Source organism: Ambystoma mexicanum, chromosome 11 (assembly GCF_040938575.1).
Source record: "Ambystoma mexicanum isolate Mex_15411 chromosome 11, UKY_AmexF1_1, whole genome shotgun sequence".
Lineage (NCBI taxonomy): Eukaryota > Metazoa > Chordata > Amphibia > Caudata > Ambystomatidae > Ambystoma > Ambystoma mexicanum.
In genome coordinates, this window is record NC_090934.1 from 973,405,077 (window position 1) to 973,421,682 (window position 16,606).

A 16,606-nucleotide genomic window follows, 5' to 3' on the forward strand; every position below is an offset into this window, starting at 1 on the left:
ATTTTTCCAAGTTTCTGCCAGTCGCTGGGCCGCTCTTCCAACTACACAACATGAAATACCTGGACTCCCGGTCCTGACCCAGCCAATCCATTAGTGAAGGGAGGTGTAGGGAGGCACAGGACAGGAAGTCAGGAAACCACACTCCTGTGCCAGCTCTCAAGACAGGGAAGCATGATTTCTGTTGGCCTTTTTGTGTTTTTTTCTCAGGTGCCGTGGGCAGAGATAGGCCGGTTCCCCAGTTTTAACCTGGGCTGGCCCCGTGCCTCACCAGGGCGCACAGCTCTATGGTCTGTGAGGCATATTGGACTCCAGAGAGGAGGGATTTGGCACTGTCCAGATGGGAGATAGCCAGTGGTCGAAGTGAGCAGGAACACTCAGGAGCAGCATTACACTACTTTTATTTTTTTACTGTTAACAGTTCCACTACTTTTGTCACTATGCTGGAGTTGTCCTTTGTGAAGTTAATGCACACTTCTCCACTTTAACACCCGATAGAAGTTACAGCGAAAATTAGATCTCAATTGGCTGTCAAACAGCATGACTACATCGCTTGAAAAATGTGTTGCATGTTGCGCCCTTCCTGCCTACCCTTTCCCCTGCCTGGGCCACAGCTCCGCTACTTTTATTTGGTACACTTCTACGACTGGAGGTAGCCTGGACTTGAACAACGGTTCTGTAACCAGGGGCAGGGAAGAAGCTTGCCTTGCCTGTGGAGGGCAATCTGGCACCATACTGCTTTGGGTCACAGTGGATGTTAAAGGCATGGTCTAGTAAAAAAATGTATTAAAAAAATAGATAGGCAACATAAAATAAAAAATACTAGCATTCTCTTTTTTAAAACTTCCTATGTAAAATTTTGAGCTATTCAAGCTCAAAATCTGCAAAAGCAAGCACATGGGCGCATCCATTTTGTGAAATGGATGCCCTCCTGTGCTCGCTTTTGCTTTTGCGGCACTAATGAAGGAAAAGCCAGCCAGCTGTAGTAAACAAAAGCTACCGCTGGGTGGCTTTCCCTTCATTAGTGCTGTACGCGGAGGACGGGGACCGGAGACCAGAGCAGGAAAGCTGCAGCTGAATCTCGGTAAGTGCTATTTATTTTTTTAAAAAAATAAGTACTAGCTGCGTTTTTTTTTTCTAAGTTTTCCGGGCTGGAGGAGCCCGGAAAACATAGAAATAAAACTGCAGCTTTAAAAACGTTGTATTTATGTTTACGGTCGCTTTTGAAGCAACCGCAAACATAAATACAACGTTATTGTGTTGGAAAACACTGCAGTTTTTCTTTCCAAGTTTCTCAAGCTCCTCCGGCTCGGAGGAGCCTGAGAAACCCGGAAAGAAAAACCGCAACGTTTTCCAACACAACCGCATTTTGTGTTTCTGCCTGCTGTGGAGCAACGGAGACCCAAAGTGAAAGCCACAGCAGGCAGAAACACAACGCGGTTGTGTTTAAATGCCGCGTAGTGTTTCTGCCTATAGCTCGGAGAGCCCCAAATGGGAAATGCTAAATGCTGCGTTGTTTCTGCCTGAATCTGCTTTCCCATTTGGGGCTCTCAGGCTCCCCGCGGGGAGCCCGAGAGCCCCAAATGGGAAAGCAGATTCAGGCAGAAGCAACGCGGTTGTTTTCTGCAATGCTGCGTTGTTTCTGCCTGAATCTGCTTTCTCATTTGGGGCTGAGAGCCGGAGGAGCCTGAGAAACTTGGAAAGAAAAACCGCAGCGTTTTCCAACACAATAACGTTGTATTTATGTTTGCGGTCGCTTCAAAAGCGTCCCCAAACATAAATACAACGTTTTTAAAGCTGCGGTTTTATTTCTAAGTTTTCCGTGCTCCTCCAGCCCGGAAAACTTAGAAAAAAAACCGCAGCTAGTGCTTATTTTTAAAAAAAATAAATAGCACTTACCGAGATTCAGCTGCAGCTTTCCTGCTCTGGTCTCCGATCCCCGTCCTCCGCGCACAGCACCAATGAAGGAAAAGCCACCCAGTGATAGCTTTTGTTTACTACAGCTGGCTGGCTTTTCCTTCATTAGTGCCGCAAAAGCAAAAGCCAGCACAGGAGGGCATCCATTTCACAAAATGGATGCGCCCATGTGCTTGCTTTTGCGAATTTTGAGCTTGAATAGCTCAACATTTTACATAGGAAGTTTTAAAAAAGAGAATGCTAGTATTTTTCTTTATGTTGCCTATCTATTTTTTAAATACATTTTTTTACTAGACCATGCCTTTAAGAGTGAATTCTTCAGAATACCTGCATGGCACACAGTAGAAACATGCTCCCGCGTGTCCCAGACAAGGTTCCTCTCCCTTCAGTGCATGTGTCAATTCCCTTGTTGTCCAATATTGAAATACTAGGATACTGTACTTTTTAAAATCTTTGCTCCGTGCTACAAGGCTGTTGGTTCAAGTAGAACCTCAAATGTCAAGTGCACTTCAGCAGTTTAATAATTAACTGCCATCACCAATGTTGGTGGGTTGCTGTGCTGGGCCTCTTCTCAGAAATGGGTGGAACATGCCAAGGCACACACATGGCATAGCCAGATCTTCGTATATTCACCCCTCCTCACCCACCAGTTGCTCATATTATCAGTCACTGTTATTTTGGGACCATGAGATGCGGCAGCCAAGCGGACATGTGCCCTGATGGACAGTGTGCAGGTCGACAACAAGACTCAAGGGCTTTTATTTTGACAAAGTGCTTGTGATAATTTGACAGACAGCGTCTACACGTAGGATTACCAAAATACCGTCCTGTGTGCAGTCTGGAGAACAGCATTTACATCTGCCTTTAAGTGAGGGGCAGTTTATAGTATAGATTGAAAAACATTTTTGCAGTCGATTTTCCTTCGATTATATAAAAGCATTGTGCGTGGTCATGTCCAATGTCATTATGCTTCTCTCTTAGTGCTGTGCAGAGTTGGACTGGAGAGGGGCAATGGGCAAAACCCCTCCCTTCCTCCCCACCACCACCAGCCTGTGAGGGTTGTTGCTCCCTGGGCTAGGGCTGCAATTGTTGGGGAAGGAGGGTATTTTCTGACCACCTTCGACATTCCTGCATGAAATGGATCTATTGTTTACCCAATAGTGGGAGACATTCCTGCGCTTGTTCAAATGTTTTTATGATTTGGACCAAGTATTAACCACAAATAAGATGGTAAACAAGACCATCTGGTAGGACATACAGACTCCATTTTGTGCCACCCTAAACACCATCCTTTTCTAGGCCACACAATGATCTCTAAAAGCCATCTCTCCCCCTGTCCAGCGCCGCACACAGAAGAGCCCAACCCCCTCCCACCCCCACCCCTCCACCTCCTGGCAGCTCCGCACAAACCCATTTCTCACGGAAGCTCAGCCATGTATTGTTGCAAGTATGTAGTATCTTTTCTCTTTCTATGAGCTCACTGCCCTGCGTGTGACCGGAGCAAACCCTGGCCTGTGGGCTCATCCATCTCCACAAACCTGCTTGGGCACACTCAACCCCCAAACCTTAAAGTTATAGCATACAGAGCCCCTGACCCTCTATCTCTCCGATGCAGATATACATCTAAACTCTTGTAGTGACCGCGCCGAGCACCCACGAAAGCCCTAATCCCTGCCCACCATATATCCTGTGTAGAAACATCATGTGTCAATCCATATCATGAGGCATCAAGCAGATCAAAAAACCCAAGGCAGGCACCTGGGTCGGGGCACTGTGTTTCATGAACCTTTGGGCATGAAGGGCAACTAACCGATATATTTGTCAGCAAACTTTACAGCATCTGCTTAAAATGCCAACTTTTTATGGTAGTCATTTGTCTTATGTCTTTAGTCTCTGTTGTGCTAAGACAGATAGTTAGAAATGTTGCACCTTGTGCGCCTGACCTTCACCGCGCAGAGAGGAGCCCAGCTGACTCACATGCCACCTGCTGAACCTCCAAGCTACCAGCCAATCCCGTATGGCCAACCCACTATGCTCCTATAATGTATCTATGTATTCCGCCAATCCTGCTGTAATATTCTGTACCTATAGGGAAACGTCAGTAGAGACATTTCCAGAACTTATAATGTACTGTTCATGTTATGTTTGGCAGAGCACTCTCACATCGGCAGAGTTCTCTGCATGCACAATTTTATATAAACTTTGTTCAACTTGCAATCCATCTCCTGGTCTGATTCCCTAACGGTGTGCGTCCATTATTTGGCTCTTTTTGGTATTGTGTTGGGACAGGCACATTCACAATATAAAAAAATAACATTTAAAAAATAGAAAATCTTTCAGAATCCAGCCTGCCTAAAAGGGACAGAATGCTGCATGTCCTGACAGGTGTCTGTGTCATTGGGGTGGACACTTGTGTTGAAGTGGGCCTCCACAGTGAGTAACATGGAGAAGAGCCTAGACGGCAGGCACATGTTCATATCACCCACATGCAATCCACACATTTAAATAACAGATTCTGAGTCCCTGGATGTTAATGTTGGCCCCACCGCTGCTCATCTACCAATGGTATGTTACAATCGTCTGCACCTTAGAGTTTAATAGCACGCTAGGATGAGACTAATGTTGCTTTTAGTAACAGCTGTTGGATTGTCAGGGGTGCTGACTTTTTCAGGTATTACTTTGAGCAGACTATATAATTAGTCTGTGACAGTTTTTCATTGACTTGCTCAGAACGCTCTTATTTGAACAACAAAAGACACATACAAATCCACAACATATACAAATACAAGGCTGCATGAATATACAGATACATTCTTCCGAATATAGTTCATTCATTCACAAATATGCTCAACATATATTCGCGATCACACTGAGTGAAACATAAACACACATACACCATCTTCCTCTTAAACACAAATTCAGATAATTATATTAGGTCACCATTACAATCTCTCCATCACCTGTTCCCAGGTGGACTCTCCTTGCAGTCTTCTCCACCACTGTTAATTAATGTATGCAGTCAACATCCCTCCACCCCCCTCCCGGAGCTCCTTCATCCCGTGATTGGCCTCTCGGGCCTTGTACTGTATGAGGGACTGCAGCTTCACCGTGGGAGAACACCATTACCAGCACGGCGACACCAGGTGAGCTGCAGGGCCCCTCTGCCCCACTCTTGCCACCTTGTGGCCATGGTCATGACCCCTTGCCACCCCAGAACCCCTCGTTTTCCTCATTCCCTGGCTTCCCTCTTTCCCTCCCTCTGCCCGCCTCCCGGACTTCTCTCATCCCGTGATTGGCCTCTCAGGCCTTGTACTATGTGAGGGCCTGCAGCTTCACCATTGGAGAACGCCATTGCCAGCACGGTGACCCCAGGTGAGCTGCAGGGCCCCTCTGCCCCACTCTTGCCACCTTGTTGCCATGGTCATGCCCCCTTGTGGCCCCAGACCCCCTCGCTTTCTTCGTTCCCTGGCTTCCCTCTTCCCCTCCCCTCCCCTCCCTCCGCCCGCCTCCCAGACCTCCGTCCTCCCGTGATTGGCCTCTCGGGCCTTGTACTGTGTGAGGGCCTGCAGCTTCACCGTGGGAGAACGCCATTACCGGCACAGCGACCAAAGGCGAGCTGCAGGGCACCTCTGCCCCACTCTTGCCACCTTGTGACCATGGTCATGCCCCCTTGCAGCCCCAAACCCCCTCGCTTTCCTCGTTCCCCGGCTTCCCTATTCCCAATCCTCCACCTGCCTCCCGGACTTCCCTCCTCCTGTAATTGGCCTCTCGGGCCTTGTACTATGTGAGGGCCTGCAGCTTCACCGTGGGAGAACGCCATTACCAGCAGGGCGACCCCATGTGAGCTGTAGGGCCACTCTGCCCCACTCTTGCCACCTTGTGACCATGGTCATGCCCCCTTGCGGTCCCAGACCCCCTCATGTTCCTCATTCCCTGTGCTCCCCGGCTTCCCTCTTCCCTTCCATCCGCCCACCTCCCGGACCCATGATTGGCTGACTGTCTGGTCTTAACTGAACTAACCAAAGCAGCCCTCTGCCTGGCAGCCCTGCGGCTAAGGGCCCCATGGAAAAGGGCATCTCCTGCACTGGCGGCTCCAGGATGTGTCTGCCGGTGTCCGCAAAGGAAGCCAACAGCCAACAGACACCAACAAAACTGTTTGGCATGGGTGGGTGTAGAGCCATTACTCTACTCCAGAAAGCCCTCGCCACTCTACCTTACCTTCCATAATGTAGACTGCCATAGACTTACACCATGCATACTTGGAAATATTTGTGACCACCAATCCAAATCCACTCTTGGATGAACTGTAAATGTTGCATTCCATCACACACTAACATACTAGCCACACCTATAGAGAATGATTAAGATTAGCCTACATCACTTTTTGACAGGTGTAACAATGTTAGCATATTCCACACTTGGATGTCATCCTTAACTTTAGCCTGCGTTGCATCTAAATAGAAATATGAAGGTTAGCATGTGCCACACTCAGATGTCATCCTAACTTTAGCTTCCGTCACATCTAGATAGAAATGTGAATGTTAGCATGTGCCGCACTTAGATGTCATCCTCAACTTTAGCTTCCGTCACATCTAGATAGAAATGTGAATGTTAGCATGTGCCACACTTAGATGTCATCCTCAACTTTAGCCCTCATCGCATTTAGATATGATATGAATGTTAGCATGTGCCACACTTAGATGTCATCCTTAACTTTAGCTTCCGTCACATCTAGATAGAAATGTGAATGTTAGCATGTGCCACACTTAGATGTCATCCTCAACTCTAGCCCTCATCGCATTTAGATATGATATGAATGTTAGCATGTGCCGAACTTAGATGTCATCTTAACTTTAGCCCTCATCGCATCTAGATAGAAATATTAATGTTAGCATGTGCCACACTTAATGTCATCCTTAACTTCAGCCCTCATCGGATCTAGATAGAATATGAATGTTAGCATGTGCCACACTTAGATGTGATCCTAACTTTAGCTTCCGTCACATCTAGATAGAAATGTGAATGTTAGCATGTGCCACACTTAATGTCATCCTCAACTTTAGCCCTTATCTATATAGAAATATGAATGTTAGCATGTGCCGCACTTAGAGGTCATCCTTAACTTTAGCCCTCATCGCATCTAGATAGAAATATGAATGTTAGCATGTGCCACACTTAGACGTCATCCTTAACTTTAGCTTCCGGCACATCTAGACAGGATTGTGAATGTTAGCATGTGTCACACTTAGATGTCATCCTTAATTCTAGCTTCCGTCACTTCTAGACAGAGTTATGAATGTTAGCATGTGCTACACTAAAATGAAACTGTGAGTGATGACAAGTGCCACACTTGGATGGAATAGTGAATGATAGCGGGCATCACATCTTGACACAATTGCAAGGACAGCAATGCCAACTAACCAATGCACTAACAACTTCAGCCTTCTGCATACAACTCTCAAACTCTAACCAAACACAACCACAAGCGTAAATACAGCAATCTGCAGAAAGTTCACTACATTGCAACAACAAAACAAACCACACATAGACTTGCACAACAGCACATGATGACTACCGACCATAAAACACCCCAAGCCCAGCCAACAGACCCACAGGGCTGAGGCTGCCAACAGCACATCACTGCTCACTCGCACTTTCTTTTCCAGCTTATTCCCACTAACTAACGCCCCCCCTTTCTCCCTTTTTCAGAGCCGCCAGAGCGCTAGGGGACCACTCTGGTGGTGATAGTGCGCGGTACAAATATCCTTTAACATTAACATTAACATTCCAAGAAAGTGTTACTTGGGCGAACAATGAAAGCCAAGTTCCCTTGGCGTCCTTTGCTCTGCATTGGGCAATTGAAGACCCCAGTGCCACAATTCAGATCAAGACCTCGACCTCAGCTGGTTGCCTTGTCTGGCAGAGGCTGAGTGGCCAAGCATAGCTGAATACTGTTTACATGTGAGCCAGGACAACAGAAGGGGTTGAGAAGCAAGGAATGGGCTTGATGTGATGGGCAATTGAAGGGGGTGAGTGGGAAGGAATAGGTGACTGAGCAGTTTGGGCGAGGTAAGAGGGGGCAGGTGTGGAGTAACAGAATAGGATTTAGTTAAATTTTGTGGGATGGAGTGAAAGGAAAAGCAGTGCCTGAAAGTTTATTGTCAGGGAAGGGGTTGAATGTCATGGAGGATGAAGTGCAAGGGAAGGACGCTGGAAGGGATTGGATAAGGACAAGAGGATAAGTGAGACAGAGGTTCAAATCTGAAATGTTAGACCAGCAAATTGAGTGACTATTGTGGAGTTCATGGCACTGCACCCAATTGTGGGTCTGGCTTGGCCCCTTTCTTTTTTTCAGACAAGGTAATGCACATGTGCTTTGTGAACATGTGTTCCTATTAAGAATTCTCTTCTGTTTTGTCAGGTTACAATATCATGTGACTTGGTGCTTTGAAAGAAGACATAGCATTGTGCTGCAGCAAAGTAAGCTTCCCTTAGAGTGTGAGTGACTTGATGAACATTGACCTGGGAGTGAACACCCAGAGATTTGGCTATTTAGACTAGGGAAAGGACGCTGGACTCAGGACACAAGGTCCTTTGAGACTAGGTATCACTGATTTCAGTCCATCCTATCTGACAAGTTCATTATAAAAATCACCCTGATTTGTTGTTTGTACATTCCCCGGGTCAAATAGGACATCAACTCATGATGCCCGTACCCTATTCACCAGAAAGGGCTGATGAGTCTTCAAGCCAGGGAAGATAAAAAAGGTTAAAGGAAGAGGGGGGGGCTTTCTACTGATACAAAGAAGGATCATTCTTGAGCAGGAGGTTAGGCAGGCTAAAGATCCAGGGATATGGGAGATTTTATTTTTAAACTTTGTGTCACTTTATTGTCAGGGGGGCATTCCTTTCATCTGATTCCCATTACCTGGACCCCACCTTTTGCTTGCAGATAGCCCTCTGTTGGAACGTATTCCTTTGAGTAAGAGTGTTCTGTTCCTCTCTCTCTCTTTATGACAACAGGCACACAGAGTAATGGGGACTCTCAAAAAGTTCTCTTCCTATGGTGTGTCCAACTTCTCCGTAAATACAAAGGCTTATAGCTGTAGCACAGTTTGCAAATCTTTACAAAACCTTCTAAAAATGTATAGGCCTCATCCTGCTAATCTCTTAGAAAAAGCTTGAGGCTTCATCAAGTGGATGTGGTCCCAAGCACATGTGAGAGTGTGCTCTCACCTACAGGCCGAACCACGTGATGGATTTGTGCTGAACTTGCTGTTGCAAGTTTGATGGAAATCGATGTAGCTGCTTGTTTTACATCAAGGGCCAAAAACCAATTCGTGATATCTGAGTTGCCCTGCAACAATTGGTTGTCCCACATTTCACTTATAATGCACCTAATTGGATTTATGTGTCTGCGGACCCGGGCTCATTTCCTGTGAGAAACCAAACACATTGCCCCCTAACAGCTATTTCAGATGCTTGGACCGCAAGAGACCAGGTGGTTCAGAGGAGCACCACACAGGTCTGTGGGCTTCAAATGGATCTCCAACAGGGGTTCGGGTCCACAGACCAGGGTGGTTGCAAGATGACCCTCCTAGTGACCCCTGACCAGGTAAATTCCAGCTAACACTTATGGTAGCTTATGGAAGCTTAGGGGTGGGTAGGTATGGCAAAAGACCATTTCTTTGGCACATTGGCTAATACCCATAGCCCTAGGCAATGGCTCTAGGCCACTCTGGGTTTATTAGGAGCACTGGCGTGTGGGCTGCTAGCCATGGCTGCAAGCCATAGCAAGTAACCAGTTTGGGGAAAGTGTTCCTCTGGCCATGACCATTGCCCACTACGGTTGTTTCAGCCATCTCCTGGTCAAAGAGGTCACTGGACATGGCTGCATGCTCAGTGAGACTGTGGTGGTACCCCAGGCAGAACTGGAAGACCTGCTCTGGTCTAAATAACCCTGGGCATAGCCCTAGACCATGTCCAATGTGTCAATCAAGTCACTTGGGGATCCCAGTTCAGGGCAGAAGGCATTGATCAAGTCAAGGTGACCACAAAGGACGGTGGTCGGTCTTGTCCAAAGAGACCATTGGTGGCTTGAGGTGCCAGGAGCAGGCCCCATGCCCTAGCCACTGGAATTGGACACAGGCAATGACTGCAAACCCTGCCCAGTTGGCACATTGAGTGGTTTAGTGGTGTTGTGGAAAGAGCTGAATGTCTTCACCTCCTCAGAGTGGGCAGTGGGCCTTGCACTCCATGCACAGTTGGCGCACTGAATGGCTCAGGAGTGCCTGGGTCAGAGAGAAAGGCAATGACCTGGTCAAAGTACCCTCAAGCATGGCCAAAGGCCTGAGTGTGGCTCACAGGTGCTGATGGAAGAGGTGATATGTTTGCTCCACTCAAAGTGACCACTGGGCATCATTGCAGAGCATAGCCAGTTGGCATACCGTGTACGTCTGGAGCACCCAGGTAACAGCCATGTCCAGTGCTACTGTAGATACGAAGCTACAATGCTGTATATCGTTAAAAACATTGATATTCAGAGAAAAACATCAGTTAACAGGATTTTATGATTGTTTCCTTGAAGGAAATTCCTATTCAGAGAAAAAGACGTTGTTTGGTTGTACCCAAAAACAGTAAATCCAAAATAATGTACCCATCACTGTACGGTTTCTTAAACAACTGTGACACTGCCATTGCCACTGGAAAACCACTGTAGCGCGGCCACTGCCAAGAAACTGTTCATAAAACCACATATGCCAACAGACAACTCTGCACATACTCGCAATTCATATAGGACTAGAGAAATAAAAAAAACTAAGGAAAAAGAGGAGCACCCCAAACTATTTAGGGACATTTCACATTTGATGTGATGGCCAAACCAAAACAAACAACAAAAACGGCACAATCAATGGCAAAAACACACTCTTGCAACAAACACACTAGTTTAACATACTTTGTATTGGGGAAAATTGGTGATTTGGGCTGAGTATTGCAGCTTAACGTTGCCAGTCCTATTGTTTGCAGACTTTGGCCCTCATTACGACCTTGGCGGAGAACCATGGTGCTATTAGCACCATGGTCCATGGCGCTAAGTTGCCAACTCCGCCATGGTGGTTGGCGGACTTACCGCCCCATTCCGACCTTGGCGGGGCGGTAAGTCCCCAATCCCCATTTACCCTTCCCCATTCCCATTTTTGCCCCATAGGGCATAATGGGAGTGGGGAAGGCGTTAATTACGCCACCGTAAATTACGGTGGCGTAATTAACAACAAGGTCCCTTAGCGCCATGGATTTTAACGCCTGCAAAAAGCAGGCGTTAAAATCACCATGGCGCTACGGGAACTCGTACTCAGGTGGTAAGGGTCGGCGAAGTTTACGCCGGCGTAAACCCCTTACCGCCTGGGTCGTAATGAGGGCCTTTGCCTTTTAATACGTACTTACCTTAACTTTGTCTAAAAAAGTGTACATATTACAACTTAACCTTCAACTAAGAAGCAATAAAAGGCCAGCAGAATTCACCCAGTAAAGCCAACTGATGAAACGTCTGCAACCCATTGACAAGTCACTGAGTGAAGTTGTCAGTCCTGACAACTGAGCTGCCGAAGCAGCAGACCTTCCGAAAAGAGCTGCAGTCCTGGACCTCCGCAGAAGCCTAAGGAAACCCAGGACACAAGCAGATCCCAAGGCGAGCAGATGTTGTTCCCAGGAGTCCTGGCAGCCGTGGCAATGTATAAATGCAACCACGACCCAAATGTCAGCTGTCACGCTTGCCAACATTACCGCGTGCCGGTGCAACTCATTGCCCTGTTGATTCCGAAACACGTGCTTCCTATGGATGCACTGGATCTGTTCGTTAACACATTGTTCTGGTGGAACACAAGGGAATGTTTCTTTATTAGTTGCACGTGATGTTTTCTGCACGTGCACAATGATGGCGCGTACTGTAAAGGAAGATTTTGGTGTAGGTTTGAAGCATTCGCAAATAAAATGAAAACAAACAAAGGCTACTTTTCTCACCCTTTAAAATAGAATCAGTCCCCGGACAGTCCGCCAGTAGTCTCGCGTTAGATGTTTTAAATAGGTTGCTCCCGAAGTTTAACCTGACCTTTCCAGAAATAATCCCATTATAAAGTAACAGAAATATAATGGGCCTCATTACGACCCTGGCGGAAATCGCGGTGCAAAATGCACCATGGAGCACGGCGGAAAGCTGCCGATAGCGCCATGGGGGTTGGCGGATTTTCCGCCCCATTCCGACCTTGGCGGGGCGGTAAATCCCCATCCCCCATTTTACCCTTCCCCATTCCCATTTTTGCCCCATAGGGTATAATGGGAGTGGGGAAGGTGTTAATTACACCACCGTAAAATACGGTGGCGTAATTAACAACAAGGTCCCGTAGCGCCATGGATTTCTCCGCCCGGAAAAACCAGGCGGAAAACGCTCCATGGCGCTACGGGAACTCGTAGTAGGGCGGACGGGTCCGCCGCGAATAACGCTGGCGTAAACCCACTCCGCCAGGGTCGTAATGAGGCCCAATGTGTTTTCTAAATGTCTTGCTTTTGCAATACCGCAATGTCCAATGATCACTCATGTATTCCTCACTGTATCATTAAAATAAGAAATGCTATTTAAAAACACCGGTGCTGTATATGTTTAGGGTAATGAATGGTGCTATGTTGACATTTTATTGCCGAGATGTTGTATTGACTGCACATTCTCATCAAAGACTGAACTTTTCAAAAGATCTTCTCCAGCCGGAAAATAGTAGAAACTTCCACTTGTAGCTTTGTACAAGTTTCGAATTCTCAGCCTTGAAGGATCCTGCGGCCTCAATGCACTATCTTATTGCGGACGAGTGCCGTATTTCTTTTTCGCTCAGGAGAAACCGTTCAATCATGTCAAAAGGTAGTTCACACATTATTGTTAGTTTTACTATAATTACTAGAGTTCTTATTGAGCACGGACCCAGCTTCCGGAAGCAACAGGGGGGGGGGGGGGTTTACAAACCAAAGGGGGAAGAACAAGGTTAGGGAGCAGAGAAACAAGGGAGTGGGGACAGTGGAGAAACGTTTCTGAAAATGTTGAGGGGGGTGGGGGGGGGGGCATGACATCTGAAGAAAAATTGTCCCCAGCCAAGTGAATGCGGACAAAATGGTGTGCCATGAAGTTGGGGGGACAAACACCCCTGTCCCCCCCTAAAATTACGCCCATGAGTGGGGATCTAATGACAGGAGAGGGAGGGCAATACAGTTACAAGGAACCAGGGGAGGAGGCAGTGGGGATCAGATCACCCAGTCTCAGGTATAATGGGGTGTGGGCGGTGTATGGACCTCGGTGTTAAAGTGGATGTCTCCTTCTTAGTAATTTGTCTTTAATGTACAGAAAACGAGCACTACTGAAGGAATGAAAACTCGTTTACCAGATTTAGGGTCTGATTACAAGTTAGGCAATAGTGGGAAAGCGTCCAGTGTTTGGAGAGACCGGGTATTTTGCAACTCTGGCAAACTTCGTTTCATTACCTTTGCACCACTATTTGTGTGGAGGTATTGACCCCCACAACAAGTCATTACCACATGCGGTAATTAACGATCCCCATGGATCCCATGGTACCCAAAAATGGGGAAACGATGGTCTACACCACTTGGAATCAAGCAGGACATTTCCGTTTACTGCATGCAGTGAAAGTGAATGAGTTTGGCAGCATCAAGCTCTAGGGCAGGGCTCTGCAATCTGTGGCTCGCCTGATGTTTTGGAATACAACTCCCATGATCTTTCACAACTGATTATTGTGGCAAGGGATGATGTAGTCCATAACATCTGGAGAGTCAGAGGTTGCAGACAACTACCCTAGGGAGTATGTCCAGTGTATCTACCACTGAAGCACAGACTTTGTTTTGCAAAAATGGTCTGAACTGGCGAGGAAGTCATACTTTTACATGAAAAAACAGATGGGTTTGTTGAGAAGATCTCACCAACTGAATAACGTATGGTTCTACTTTTCTCATTTCTACCTTACATGCCTTTGAGCTAATTTGCATACCAACAATGTATTGCTCAGTGGCGCTGACTTGGGGGCCAACTTCCAGGGATGGCTACTGAGTTATGCTGTGGAATGTGTGGGCTGTTAGCTGAAATGGCCTATTCTTCTCAGTCCTATAATACATGAGGGGTGCCATCCCTGAGGCAAACCTCACCTGGTAAGCAGTCAAAGAAAACTTGATCTTTGGTTATAGCCTATCCTCTGAAGAGAAAGACCTATAACTACTTGGGCCTTCTCTAAAAAGTCCTGTTTTTAGTTTTGGCTATTAGGTGGCACTAGAAGCTCTACCTATAAAGCTGAATTTATTTTCATTAAAATAAGAGCTTTAACATGAGAGCTTGAAATAGGGGCTTTGGATGCAGGTTTGTTATAATGTTTTCAATGCAGGTTGGCATATGAGGGTGGATATGTGTTGTTTGGCCTATGTGTCCCACCCATTTACACCCATCTCTAAGTTAAATCAATAGGACTTTTCTTCCATGTCCAGGGGTGTTGCTAGGTCTGGAAAAGATCTAGGCCTAAGCCAATGTCAGGACTGTTGGGATTCAGGGCTAGATAGCCTTTTGGTTCTACCTCCTGAGCTTTTATCCAGGGCTACAACCAAAAGACCCGGGGCAATAGCCCCCTGTGCCCCCCCAGCAACGCCTCTGCCCATGTCGACCCATCTGTGAGCAAAACACACCCCTTTTTGCACTCTTTGGCTGATGTTCTACTGTGTGGTGAAGTTGTCAGGCATTTTTACTTTCAACATGGCGGCCGCCATGTGTTAATGTTATTAAAAAGTTATTTGACTACATTGATGCTTTAAAAAATATTTACTGCAGATTTAAATGTATGTTACACATTTTAATGTATTTAAAATAAATAAGTTACTGTAATAATTACATTTTGCTCACTACTTGCTTGTGGATGTCTAGTGTTTTCTACTGTTATTGCCTGATTGGATATTCTGCATGTTAGTATCTATTGAGATTCTGGTTTAGAGCTTGTGTCCAGTGTCCTTGGTACTAGTGTCAGCGTTGTAATCCCCAGAGATCCCTGTACTGTGGAGCTTGCGTTTTAAATAGTTAAACTATTTAAAACAAAGCGCAAGCTCCTGCCTCAGTGGCAGGCAGCACCACTGTGTCTGCCTGTTTATTTCCATGTTTGCACAGACTGTGGTCTTCCACCCCACAGCACTTTGTAGCCATAACATTGGTAGGAGGCGCTATTCAAATAGAAAAAAAACATGTGCTTGCTGCACACTCAGTATTAAAAATGTGTGTGCATGAACTCCACACTGTCACAAGCACCTGCAGCCCGGATCTGCAGTTGACGTGCCGACGCTCTTCGGGAAAAAGTGATTCTTTATGAGTTTACATTGCACGTTTGCTCGTCGTGCTTCTCCCTACCTAGAGAGATATGAACCCCATGCTTGCGCGTTTGCTCTCGGATGCCGGCGCTGATTGGCTCCCTACGCGGCGGAGCAGTTTCCCTCAGCTGCAGGGCGTGCTCTGGCATCTCTGGGCGGAGATAAAACAGTTGTCCTTGAGATTTGTGTCCGCTAAACTCAGCCATCACGTCATTTCTTTGGGCCAAATGCTTCTGTCCATACAACCGAAAGGATTTAACAGAAGCACGTGTCTCTCCGTTTCCTGAAATAAATGCCAAAACAGCCGTATTCCGTGCTGTGCTTCACCCGGAAGGCTTTGCTGACCCAGAGCGTGGGTCGTGCTTGCTTGCGATGGTGTTTGGAGGTTTCAGTGCTGAATCACTGGACCAGTGCCGCTGTTTTTATAAACAAACCTGGGATGAAGCCGCTGTTATAGGCGAAGACGCCCTTTATAAGCAATGTCCCAGCCAATCATTGCTGCGCAGAAAGGGGCGGTGCCATAGGTTTTCTGGAAATAATTCTGCGTTCCCTTCTGCGTGAGATATTCTCCACCATGTCTCCTGAACAGGGTTACTGCTCCACGTCTGACAGCCTGAAGACTAGACCCTTTCCTCCATGCAAACTCCAGCGGAAGTAACTATTCTGCCAGTCAATGCCCACTGCCAGATGAAGCAGACCTGAACTGGTACAAATCCCACTCACACTGCGATGGCAGAGTGCTCAAGTTTCCGGTGACCATGCGCGCGCAGACCATCCAGGCAAGTCTGTGCTTGGGATTCTGGGATTTGCGGTTTTCCTAAATTTCAAATGGGAAAGAAAAACACAGAGTGCCAGAATACCAAGGGAAAAAAAACAAGCATTGGCAATGCCAACAGTTTGGGCTTTTCGGTAGACATGAGAAAGGCATTGCCGTAGTGGTATGAACTGGCCATTGATAGCAGCGGTTGCAAAATGGTGTCATTGTGTGGGCATCTAATAGCAATGCCAGCAAGTGCCTGATATTTATAACAAAGGTCTGGGAACCCCTCTACCGAGAACGGACATGGTCAAAACACCTGTAGGTTCCCACTCGGGAGGGTCTACAACCACGTTTTAGCTCACTGTACCTTTCACAGAGAAGAAATATTCATTTGCAAATCATTTTGGTCCCACCCACCTGGGCAGTCGAGCACCAAAATACTAGGACATTCTCCTCTGAACAACAGTACCAACAGCAAGTCCAGACATGTTTCAGCCTTGTTGGGCATCTTCAGTGAGGTGAAGCTGTGCCTCTCTA